Genomic DNA, 13232 nt, shown 5'->3' on the forward strand with positions numbered 1-13232 from the left:
AATGGGATGGATGTGGAAAATATTTAGAAAATGAAATAGGAGTTGGATATGGGATAAAGGCCTTATCAAGGGTGGCCCTTAGGTTTTTTGGTTTGTGTAATAGGTTTGATTGAGTCATTCATTTATTCACTTATCAAATAGGTATTGAATACATCTGTTTTAGGACCATTCACACTGACACTTATGGTAAGGAGAGCTATCGGAGGACCCTGATTGCCTTTAAAGGGGCATCAAAGTGGCCATGTGTAGTAGGAGCCAGTTGGATCAACTGATCTGGAATTCAGAAAAGAGCTTCTGGGAATGTGAATGTTTACTGGTGCTAATTAAAGCCACTGGTTAAAGATGACACCCAGGAAAAGAGAGTAAAGTGAGACAAAGTACAGCTTAGTCTTGAGGGTTTCTGGGTTCAATAGTGGAGAGAGACAGAGGTAACTAATCAGAGAAGGGGAAGGAAAACAAAGACAGCGTTTAATCACAGCCTCCAGAAGGCCCGTTTCTCCCTTCTTTCTCTCCCTGTCAGTATTTTTTCCTCTTTTTTAAAAAACATATGAGCTCCTAGTAACTTACAGTTTTTCTTTTCTTCGGTCTAATTAGCATATGGAATTGTGGGCTTCCGAATGAATCGATATAGATGTGGCCAAAGAAGGAAAGTATTGAAATGTGATAGTAAAATAAGAGACTGTTAACTGTGTTAACCAAATTGATTATTCCACTGAAATAGTAGGCACAACTTAGGCGGAGCAGATGATGAAGTGAGAGCATACAAAATAAAAGAAAAACATTTTCCCCTGTTTTCTTTCAACACTGTGTCTAATTTGATCCATAATTGGTCTTGCTGCTAAATTATTTTATTTTTCTTAAAATATTTAGTATTTGCTCTTCTGAGTCCTAGCACAGATGAAAACCATGTGAATCTAGACTTTTTTCATCCTTTTCTACTCAATTAGTAAAGAGTCTAACATGAGTGTGTGTCTTTGCACAGCATCTTCAGCAGGATAACAAAGACCTTGTTAGGCTTGCATTATGTTGTCATGGCAACTGCCTAAGAGTGTTGTTTTGGGGGGGGTGTACATGCCTTAAATTGAAACTCTGTAACTAGGTTCTTAAAATGTCAACTATTCAATTTTAGATTTCTCTAGCTATGCCAAACCCGAGAAATTAGATTCGTATGAGATACTTGAAATTCTCATCTTATATTTCTGGCACTAGTATATTTTTAAATGATAGTAAGTTTCCTTTAAGTTTATATACATAGGTGTCTGCTCATCTCTGGACAATTCATAATCTTACTGGTTTTTCTGGAAATCAGGAGGCAAACCAGTACTCCTTTTCTAAGTGTATACAACAGCCAATGTAAAAAATATTGACAGTAAATAACTGGCAAGGAGCCAGGGGTCAGGGGCTCCTGAAGCGGAGGTTCAAAAATGTGGATGGGGAGCTGGACACTTTCACCCGAGCTCCTGCAGGACATTTCTTAGAAGTGGACGTTAAACCCCAAACTGGTCAGTGTCTTCACTGGCAGCCCGAGCACTCAAAGCTGTATTCCATTTGACTGTGGCCCCTGCTTTGACTCATGCCACTCCTTAAGTGTGCGGATGGTGATCAGGGAGAGACGACATGAGCCAACATTTCCGGGGTGGTGTGTGATGGGCAATGTTCTACATACCTTAACCTGCATCATCTCAGTTCTCACAAGACCCCTAGGAAGTAGGTCTTAACTATTGTCTTCATTTGACAGATGGGGAAACTGAAGCACAGAGATTTATGTAACTTGCCCAAGATCAAGCCCCTAGCAAGTGGAGGAATCAGGATTCAAACCCAGACAGGCTGGCTGTCCATCACTAAGCTATAAATGCTTAGTGTCACCAGCTGCTTTTATAACCACAGTGGTAAAAATGCTGGGTTATTAGTGTGAACAGCCCTCATTTGATCCTCTCGCATGATCTGGATTTGTCAGCAACTCTGTATGCAGACATGCTGTTTCTGCTCTGTTGAACTTGAAAAAAAATTTTAATATTTAAAGAGGCTATACCTTTACTCTTCCCAGTACCCAGCACATTGTCCCAAGTGTAGACATGCTTCCTGGGCAAGTACACTTTGCTCGACTCGTAGCTTAGTATGGAGGTTGTTATCAAGCCATCAGAACAGTGCTTCTGCTACTTAGGGTTGTTGACATCCTACTAAGTTGTAAGTTCCCGGTGGGCAGCCCATCTTTGTGTTCCCTGCTGTCCCCAGAACAGTAGCTACATCTAGTACTTAGTAAATATTTGTTGAAATGTACTGACTCTCACCCCCCCATCCCTTTCATTACCATCCAAGTCTGCGTGAGGCCCCCTGAGCTTCCCTGTAAGCCCACCTCACCTGTTCTTAAACACTTTTCAGTTCTTCTCCCGTCTGTTCCCTGCTCATAAGCCGTCTACCCTCTCCTGCTTCTGTTTCCCTGCTGCCTTTTTTCTTGGGGGGAGGTTGCTAACTTTTTTTTGGAGGGGGAGGTAATTAGGTCTATCTATGTTTTTTAATGGAGGCACTGGGGATTAAACCCAGGACCTTGTGCATGCTAAGCATGTGCTTGACCACTGAGCTACACCCTCCCCCTGCTGCCTTCTGATAGAAGAGTGCGCCGAGTTTTCAGCACTTTTCCTCTCTATCCTGATTCCACTTGCACCTGTGACCAAATGCAGCGTGAGAAGGACCTGTGGGGAAGGACGTGCTGTGCAGCCCAGCGGTGACTGACTGTACTCATGCAGACCAGCCCGCCCTCGTTGTCCCACCTACCAGTTCTCTGGGAGCTTTTGACTAAGCAACAAATGCCAATCAGTGTAGGTTAAAAAGAACATGAGCACACATATTATTAGTGCCTGCTATTCCCTGGTTCACCTATTCCAGGAGTATGTCTCACTCGTTTAAAAATTACCTCTAAGAAATAGTTCAAAATATAATACATAGAGTTTGGGTAAGAACTAGACTAATTTGGGATTCTTCCTGTGCATAATGAGCTAAAATTTGTTTACTGTTTAAGGACCATAACATTGAGTTTATTCCTGCCCTAAGCACATCTCACAATAAATATCACTTACTCATCTTAGAGTGGATGTCCCTGGGTACGGGCTTCTGCTTGGGGAAGCATTTCAGAAATCAGAGGGTGCTCTTACACAGTCAGAATTAGGGCACCTTTCACACCAATGAGGGGAGCATGACACTAGGTCATGATTAACTCAACTTTGTTGACTTTTCATGATATGTCACTTTCAGCAGTGAGTCCCTGAATACTCTCTGGGGTCCCCCCCCCATTGATTTCATCTAGTCCTCTGCAGATGGTGGGCTCAGCTCTGCTGCGGGCTCAGAAAGTATTTCTGCCTTAATGGGTAACTCTTGTTATCTTTCCCAGACACCTGGGAGTACAGTCTTTAAAGGTTTAAGGATTAGAACAGTTGAGAGGCAGGGATGAATGAATAATCAGCTCATTCCTTCCACGGACAGGAGATGATCGGTGATGGCAGATCCTCAGCCGAGGGAAACTAGGCTGTGACCCCTTCTCTCACCCCAGAAATGATCACAGAAGTCTTTCTTTCTCTTTGATTCTGGCCTTCATTTTTCTTTCTTTTTCTTTCACCCTCTTTTGCTTTCCTCATATATATTTTTCAATTTCTGATTATCTCTTTCTGCTCCCTTCTTACCCCCTATTTCTTTCACTTTTACCTTCCTCTCCTTTCCCCCTCTTTTTCCTTTGCCATTCTCTCTCCATCACCTCCAGGGTATCTTTAGCTTTTTAAATTTTGAACAGTAATCTCTACAAAACACAAGTCTCCTTTATGTATTTTAGGACAGCACTTTTCAGATTGTAGCTCTTGACTCGTAAGTGGGCCATGAAATTAATTTAGTAGGTCTCCACACAACGAAATGAAAAGAAACAAAACTGAACTGAATTCAATAGAAGGCTCCAGTGCATGGCACGTAGTGTGGCTAAGTCTCATTTCATGGAATTTTATTTCTATACATAAATAATAGCGTGTATCAGTTTGGCATGCAAAGTGCATTTCTCACTGTGGGTGACAGTCACAGGCTGGATTTATATGAATGCACCTTTTCTGAAACCTCAGAAATTAAAAATCTTAGCTCTGTTCCTTGTATCTAGGCACTTAACCAATGTCTGTCGATTGAATGAAAGCGTGTGTGAATGATTCCTGTCGGGACTAAATAGACAAAAGAGAGAGATCAGGAAGAAAAAGGGTCAGGAAGAGATGAGAGAGGTTTCTGTGGTGTATCCAAAGTGGGAAAATGAATGCAGGCCTTGGAAAATATGCTCTCGTTACTCACAGTGAGTTGAGAGCTGGGGTGACCTTGCAGGGGGAGGAGGAGGAGGAGGCAAGACACTACACCTGAACGTCAGAATGAAGAAGCTGTTAGGTAGATGGATAAAGGAACAACAGAGAAAAGTGAGTGCCTCTTTGTGTGCATATTATCTACAATGGCGTCTGCATACTATGTTCAACAAGAAAATCTAATAAAATAGGGTGAATTTTTTGAGCCTTTCAGAGAAAGGTTCTATCTAGAAAGGTTTCTGGCATATAGGGAATAATAAATGGAAGTTTAATTATAGGTACCTGTGTTACTAATTCAGTGTATCTAAAATGGCAGTGATATTTTTAAAATTTAGTATATTGCCTATTTTGGTGACTACAAAGCATACCACTTGCGAGAACTTCCGCAGGTTCACATGAGGTCTGAAGTACCCACTCGTAGTGTGGGTTTTTCTTTTTTCCAGGAACTTAGCTACTAGCTCTTCTGTAAGGTAAAGGATACTTACCTTCTAGGGAGAGCACCAAAGGCACTAAATGGCAGGTATTTATTTAATATTCTCTGTGTGCCAGATTAGGGTTTGCATTGCACAGTTGAGTGAGATACAGTCCCTGCCTCTGAGGGTTCCCTTGACTGGGTCTGTGGTTCCGGGTGGGGGGAGGTGCCATGGGAGTGTTAGCTGAGGAGGCTGTGGGAGTGCAGAGAAGAATCTAAATCAGACAGAGATTCCTGGGCAGGCTTAGTCCAATTCTAAGGGAAAATGGAGTGATCTGGTTGAAGGAGGCAAAGAGGGCAGAGACTCAAGACCACACAGGAATTCCATGTCTAAGGCAAGTACTTAGTGAGGAAGCTAGAGACAGACTCCCAGGAGCAAGATCAGAACGAGATGCTAAGTGAGAGTGACCTTTGTCCTAAAAGCCTGTTTTCATCAGGGAGTGATCAGCTTGTATTTGCATTTCAGAAAGGTCACTCTGGAAATAGCATGGAGAATGGATTGGAGGCAGAGGGATAAATGACCTATCTGTTGGAAACATCAGAACAAGAAAGTGATTGGAATCTGCTGTTTGCAGTTGAAATAAAAGGATTTGTATTGTAAAGGTAGAATCTGTAGGGCTTTGTAAAACTTGGTCATGGATTAGGTGTGAGGAAGTGTTAGAGGCAGATGTTTTCCAGCTTGGTTGACTCAGTCTGGTCACCAGGATTGGAAATACATGACAAATGCAAGTTTGGGGCCTACGGGAGTTCATTTGTAACAATAATAGAGTATCTAAGACAATTTGTCTGGGGTTCAAGGGGTTTTAGATTAGAGAGATTCAATAATTTGGGTTTTTTTTTTCTGCTCTTCATTTAAAAATTAAGTAAGTTAAACCTCTTCTCTTTCTCTGAAGGGGGTCCAAGTTAAATAGATTATTATACATGCTTTTTAAATTTTCTGGAGATCCATGGTCCAATTAAAGGAAAAAAATCCTTCAATTACTGATACAGAAGAATTCATGAGGGTGTTAAGTGTATTTTTAGCCCATAAAACACTGACTGACTTTTTACATGAGCAAGCAGGTTATTCCTGGGGGAACAGAGTGGATACCTAGAGGGCCATGTGAGGAGTATTACTCATTGGTTTTCTCAGCTCTGTATACAAGAATTACGTTTTGTACCTGTTGAACCTTTTGGCTTTTTTGTTGGTTTACCAAATTATCATCAATTTTGTGTATGGAAGGTGAGTGGGATGGTTTTGGGCAGATGGAGGGGTTGTTGGGCTTTGTGTTTTGTCTCCGTGGCTTCCTGACAGCCCTTCCTTCTGCACAGCGAAGATGTGTACCCAGGAATGATGTATTTGATGTATATGGTGCCCTTGTCTTCTCCGAGCATATGTGAGAGGTCTTTCCAGTGAAGGTAAAATTTCGATTGGAATACAAGAAAAAACATTTCAATTTTATATTTAAATGTAGATTTGTCATCCTATATGACTCAGAACCCCTTGGGGCTTTTACACATAATTTAAAAATAAAGTACAAATCCCATTAAGTCCTAATGGTGTTTAAAATCCACCAACAGGCATCAATAGTCTTTTAATGCTGTATTAGTAATTTTCCCTGTGTAACATTTTAATATTATTCATTTTCCTTTATGGCCTTATGAAGAAATTTGAGGGATCCTATCATGGAAAGCAGTTTCTATAAACATCCTTCTGTTCTCCCTCTCAGTTTTTTCAGAACAGAAAGCCCTTGGTTTAAAAAAAAAATAAGACCCATTATGTGATATTTTTTATTTGACATTAATCTAAAAAGACTGCTAGTTATTGGAAGGCAGGGCTTATCTGCCTTTGTATCCCCAGTCCCTAGCACAACACCTGGTTATGCAGTAATAAGCCTTAATAAATTATGAATGAATAATAGTTTTACCTCTTTAAGGAATATTATGCAATAGTTAAGTGTGAGGGAGGAAAAGGGAGAAATGTCAGAGTTAACAAATTGAGGCAGATGGTAAGACAAATGATAAATATTTATGAGTTTTTACTTTGCTATAGTATATTTTCAGTTTAAGATACAATAACACAGAGTTCTTGGCAGGTGACATGGTGTAACACATTTATTGATTTGTGTGTGTTGAGCTATTCTTGCATCCCAAAGATGAATTCCGCTTGAATGTGGTGTATGACCCCTTTAATGTGCTGTTGAATTTGGTTTGCTGGTACTGAATTTTTAAAAGTTGAAGTATAGTTGATTTACAATGTTATAAGTGTACAGCAAAGTGATTCAGTTATATATGTCTGTGTGTATCATTTTCAGATTATTCCCCATTAGAAGGTATTACAAGAAGTTGAATATAGTTCCCTGTGCTATACGGTAGGACCTTGTTGCTTGTCTATTTTATATATAGTAGTATGTATCTGTTAATCCCAAACTCTTAGTTTACCCCTTCTCTGCCTTTCCCCTTTGGTAACCATAAGTTGATTTTCTATGTCTGTGAGTCTGTTTCTGCTTTACGAATAAGTTCCTTTGTATCATTTTTTTTTTAGATTCCACATATAAGTGATATCATATGATACTTGTCTTTCTTTGACATACTTCACTTAGTGTGTTAATTGCTAGGTCCATCCATGTTGCTGCCAATAGTATTTTTTTTACAGCTGAGTAATATTCCATTATATATACATATTTGTATACACACACACATATCTTAATCCATTCATCTCTCAGTGGACATTTAAGTTGCTTTCATGTCTTGGCCATTTTAAGTAGTGCTGCTGTGAACATTGGGGTGGATATATCTTTTCGAATTAGAGTTTCCTCCAGATATATGCCCAGGAGTAGGATTGCTGTGTCTTATGATAGCTCTATTTTTATTTTTAAGGAACATCCATACTGTTCTTTGTAGTGGCTGCACCAATTTACATTCCCACCAACAGTATAGGAGAGTACCCTTTTCTCCATGCCCTCTCCAGCATTTATTATTTGTAGATTTTTTAATGTTAGCCATTATGACTAGTATGAGGTGATACCTCATTGTAGTTTTGATTTGCAAGATGTATCTCTAATAATTAGTGATATAGAGCATCTTTTCATGCCCCTGTTGGTCATTTGTATGTCTTCTTTGCAGAAATAACTATTTAGGTCTTTGGCCAGTTTTTTTTGGGGGGGTTGTTTATTTGATATTGAATTCTGTAAGCTATTTGTATATTTTGGAAACTAATCCCCGTCAGTCACATCATTTGCAAATATTTTCTCCCATTCTGTTGGTTGTCTTTTTGTTTTATGGTTTCTTTTGCCATACAACAGCTTTTAAGTTTAATTAGGTCCTGTTTATTTTGTTTTTGTTGTTTTTATTCTAGGATATGGATCCAAACAAATACTGCTGCAATTTATGTCAAAGAATGTTCTGTGTTCTCCTCTAGGAGTTTAGAATATCTGGTCTTACATTTAGGTCTTTAATTCATTCTGAGTTTATTTTTGTATATGGTATTAGAGAATGTTCTAATTTCATTCTTTCACATGTAGCTGTCCAGTTCTCTCAGCACCACTTATTGAAGAGACTGTCTTTTCTCCATTGTATATCCTTGCCTCCTTTGTTGTAGATTAATCAACCATACATGTGTGGGCTTATTTCTGGGCTTTCTATCTTGTTCCATTGATATGTATGTCTGTTTTTGTGCCAGTACTCTACTGTTATAATTACGGTAGCTTTGTAGTATAGTCTGAAGTCAGGGAGCGTGATTCCTCCAGCTCAATTCTTCTCAAGATTTTTTTGGCTTTTGTTGTCTTTCATGTCGCCATACAAATTTTTTAAAAAAAATTTGTTCCAATTCTGTGAAGAATCCATTTGTAATTTGATAGAGATTGCATTGAATTTATAGGTTGCCTTGACTAGTATGGTCATTTTAACAATATTGATTCTTCCAATCCAAGAACATGGTGTATCTTTCCATCTATTTGTGCTGTCTTCAATTTCTTTCTTCAGCATCTTACAGTTTTTGGAGTACAGGTCATTTGCTACCTTAGGTAGGTTTATTCCTAGGTATTTTATTCTTTTTGATGTGATGGTAAATGGGATTGTTTTCTTAATTTTTCTGATTTCTGTTATTGGTATATAGAAATGCAACAGATTTCTGTATATTAATTTTGTATCCTGCAACTTTACTGAATTTATTGATGAGCTCTAGTAGTTTTCTGGTGGCATATTTAGGATTTTCTATGTATAGTATCATGTCACCTGCAAAGAGTGACAGTTTTACTTCTTCCTTTCCATTTTGGATTTTTTGTTTTTCTTCTAATTGCTGTGGCCAGGACTTCCAAAACTATATTGAATAGAAATGGCAACAGTAGGCATCTTTGTATTGTTCCTGATCTTAGAGGAAATCCTTTCAGCTTTTCACTGAGTATGAAGGTTTGTTATATATGGCCTTCGTTTTGTTGAGGTATGTTCCCTCTGTGCCCACTTTCTGGAGAATTGTTGTCATAAATAAATGTTGAATTTTATCAGAAGCTTTTTCTACATCTATTGAGATAATCATATGGTTTTTACTCTTCAATTTGTTAATGTGCTGTATCACATTGATTTGCAGATACTGAAAAATCCTTGCATCCCTGGGATAAATCCCACTTGATCAAGATGTATGATCCTTTAATGTATTGTTGGATTGCTTTGCCTATATTTTTTTGAGGATTTTTGTGTCTGTGTTTATCAGCAATATTGACCTGTAAGTTTCTTTTTTATATTTTTGTCTGCTTTTGGTATCAGGGTGATTGATAGTGGCCTCATAGGATTTCAGAAGTTCTCCTTCCTCTGCAATTTTTAGGAATAGTTTCAGAAGGGTAAGTGTCAACTCTTCTCTAAATTTTTGGTAGAATTTGCCCTTGAAGCTATCTAATCCTGGACTTTTGTTTGTTGGGAGTTTTTCCATTACTGATTCAATTTCAGTACTAACAATTGGTCTATTCTTCTATTTCTGTTTTCTATTTCTTCCTGGGTCAGTCTGCCTTTGTATGAATTTGTCCATCTCTTCTAGATTGTCCATTTTATTGGTATATAGTTGCTTGTGGTAGTCTCTTACGATCCTTGGTATTTCTGTGATTATCAGTTGTAATGTCTCCTCTTTCATATATGTTTATTGATTTGGGTCCTTTCTTTTTTTCTTTGTTAGTATTTTATATATTTTGTTTATATTTTCAGAGAGCCAACCCTTGGTTTTGTTATTTTTCTATTATTTTCCTATTCTGCTCTAATCTTTAGTACTTCCTTTCTTCTGCCAACTTCTGGATTAGTTTGTTCTTGTTCTAGTTCCTTGACATATGTTAGATTGTTTATTTGAGATCTTTTTTCTTGATGAATGTATTTCTCTCTATTAACTTGCCTCTTAGAACTGCTTTTACTACATCCCGTGAATTTTGGTATATTGTGTTTCTGTTCCTGTTTGTCTCAAGATATTTTCTATTTCTCTTTTGATTTCTTCTTTGACCCACTGTTTGTTCAGGAGTGTGTTGTTCAATTTGCATGTCTTTTTTTTCAGCCTTCCTCTTATTATGGATTTTTAGTTTCATTCCACTGTGATCAGTAAAGATACTTGGTATAATTCCTGTCTTCTTAAATTTGTTGAGGCCTGTTTTACACATCTGCTAGAAAATGTTCCATCTGCACCTGAGAAGAATGTATATTCTGCTGCTGTTGGATGGAATGTTCTATATATATCTGTTAGGTGTGTTGGCCTGCAGTTTTATTCAAATTCTGTTTTTCTTATTTTCTTTCTGGATGACCTATCCATTGTTGAGAGTGGGGTATTAACGTTCCCAACTATTATTGTATTGCTGTTTATTTCTCCTTTAGTTAGTTTTGCATTATGTATTTAGGTTCTCCAATGTTAGGTATATAACTGTTTATGATTGTTAGGTCTTCTTGGTGGTTTAACCCCCTTTATCATTATATAATGACTTCCATTGTCTCTTTTAGACTATTTTTAACTTAGTCTATTCTGTTTGGTTTAAGTGTAGTGACTGCTGCTTTCTTTGGTTACCAGTTGCTTAAAATATCTTTTTCTATCCCTTCACGCTGTCTTTGTCCTTAAAACTAAAGTGAGCTTCTTGTAGGCAGCATCTCATCACATCTTTTTTTCAGCCACTGTGTATCTTTTGGAGAATTTAATCCATTTACATTTGTAAAAATTGATAGGCAAGGACTTACTATTGCCATTTTGTTCATTGTTTTCTGTTTTGTAGATCCTTTGTTCATTTGATGGCTTTTTGAAGCAATCTACTTTCATAATCTTTTATGTATCTAGTACAAGTTTTTTCCTTCTGGTTACCACTGAGGCTTACATAAAGTATCTCACACTTATAATATCCTATTTTAAGGTGATAATAACTTATCTTCAATAGCAAACCTTATACTTTTACATCTCTCCTCCCTACATTTTAGGTTCCTGATGTTACCATTTACCTCTTTTTTATATTATATATTCAGTTACAAATTACTTTAGTCATGTTTAATACATTTGTTTTTTAACTTTTAAACTAGAATTGCATGTTAATTACACACCACCATTACAATATTAGAGACTGACTATTTTACTACCATGAGATTTACACAATCATGTGTTCTTGCAACGTTAACTGTCACCCTTTTATTTCCACTGTCCACTGAGCTCCTTGGACAGAAAGAGCCACTGTTCAGCTCTGTAGAAGCAAAGAGCCTCTGGCTGTGATCTCTGTTCAGTCTGCAGGGAGGAATGCGTTTTGCCAACATCTGAGTTCTAGTCACTGTCAGCCCTGTGCCCTTCTCCATTTGTATTGGATTCCCTGTGGTCAAGTTCCACAGATTTCCCCAGTGATCTTTGTGAGGTGAGACTCCCGTGGGCCTCCTGGGAAGCACCCTGCAATGCTGGTGGAACTGGATCTTCACTTTGGGCTCTTTTTTCCCTTCACTGTAGAAACAATAGGCCTGGGAGCCCTCTTGTGTGGCCTTGTGATGGTCCAGGGGATGGGATGGGCAGTGTGGTCAGAGTGTAGCCATTCCGCTTACCTTTCTAATGCTGTCCTTGTTGGTCTCTGTGGGAGGGGGTGCTTTCACCTCCCCCCACCCCGTATTCTGGGATTTTCACAATGGTGTCTTGTCTTAAGGATAGTTGCTATGTGGTCTTCTTGTGAAGGGAACTGACATTGGGGACAAACGACCTTTGATGCTACCTTGATCCATGATTTTCTTATTTTCTGTTCCTTGCTGCTACCAAATTGCTGAATCTCTTCTAAAGAATTACTCAAAAATTTCCCTCATGTGTAACTGTCTCTTGGAATCCCTTGATCAACATGCTAGAATTAAATTATGATTTCCTGATTTCCATCTGCCTGTTGTTTCCAAATATATGAAATACTTAACAGTTTTGCTTTGTTTTTGTATTTAACGTATTCTTAGAATCTTGTGACTTAAAAAAATTATAGCAGTTTGATCTCAGTTGCAAAAGGAAAATTTTTACCTTAAAAAACAACTTACCTCTCAAACCCACTTTCCATTAGCTTTCAAAAACACTCTTTATAAGATAATTTACATCCATTAGTAAAGGGTCACAGTTTCTATTCTGTATGTGCGATGTCACCAAAAAACTAATTAAGCCCCAAAATACCTGAATAAGATATATCCTGTCTTTATCCAGAAGAGGGACTTGAGACTATCTTGACTTTCTTAACCATTTTGTTTTATGATTTATAAGTGTGTTAAAGTTCATTACTGAATGTCAAAATAAAGTCAATTAGTTCTTTGTAAGCATTGTACATCCAAGTAATACCTCTTTAAAAGTAAAACTCTTTCAGGTGTATTTCAAAAGATGAATAGCTACATTGGTAGTTCCTTTATGTATTTAGAAAAGAGGAAAGTAAACTGACTAAATACTTATTTTTAATAATAGAATAGAGCTAGGATAAACATTCTGATAATCTCAGAAGCTTCAGTAAATATTTAGTAGACAGAAAAAGAGCAAAAATGTAATTTTAGGTATCTTTTCGGGAACTCTAGATAAAATTATATTTGCAGCTTCTCAGACCAGTAACCTTGTCTTACATACTGTTTTATACTCATTATCATTCTTACCCAAAGATTTTGCTTCTACTTATTTTCACAATTTTAATACAGCGGGTATTACTCTTCTTGCATTTTCTCATGCTGTAACAGAATCCATTATTGGGTTATTTATAGATCATGTAGATGATATAATTAAATTGAATGTATTATTTACTAGTTTATAATTTCATTTTAGCCTTTAATTTTTGTTTTTATATCTAGACTCTTGGATGTTTCCCAACAGTCTCACAATGAGAAAATCAGTTGGTATCGTCTGAATTCTTCATATTCATCTGTTTCCCAAAGCCTAGCTGTAATGGCGTCTAGAGATATAAGGATACAGTCAAACGTGTGTGGAAAGGTCCCATTTGTGCACACACATGTGTTTA

At 37.7% G+C, this 13232-nt stretch overlaps 1 protein-coding gene across 2 annotated transcripts in view; it reads left to right on the forward strand.

The window, feature by feature from the left end:
- FIG4 (FIG4 phosphoinositide 5-phosphatase) overlaps positions 1 to 13232 on the forward strand; it is a 124818-nt gene that overhangs the window by 83466 nt on the left and 28120 nt on the right. The window lies entirely within an intron of this gene.

Source organism: Vicugna pacos, chromosome 8 (genome assembly GCF_048564905.1).
Source record: "Vicugna pacos chromosome 8, VicPac4, whole genome shotgun sequence".
NCBI classification, from domain to species: domain Eukaryota; kingdom Metazoa; phylum Chordata; class Mammalia; order Artiodactyla; family Camelidae; genus Vicugna; species Vicugna pacos.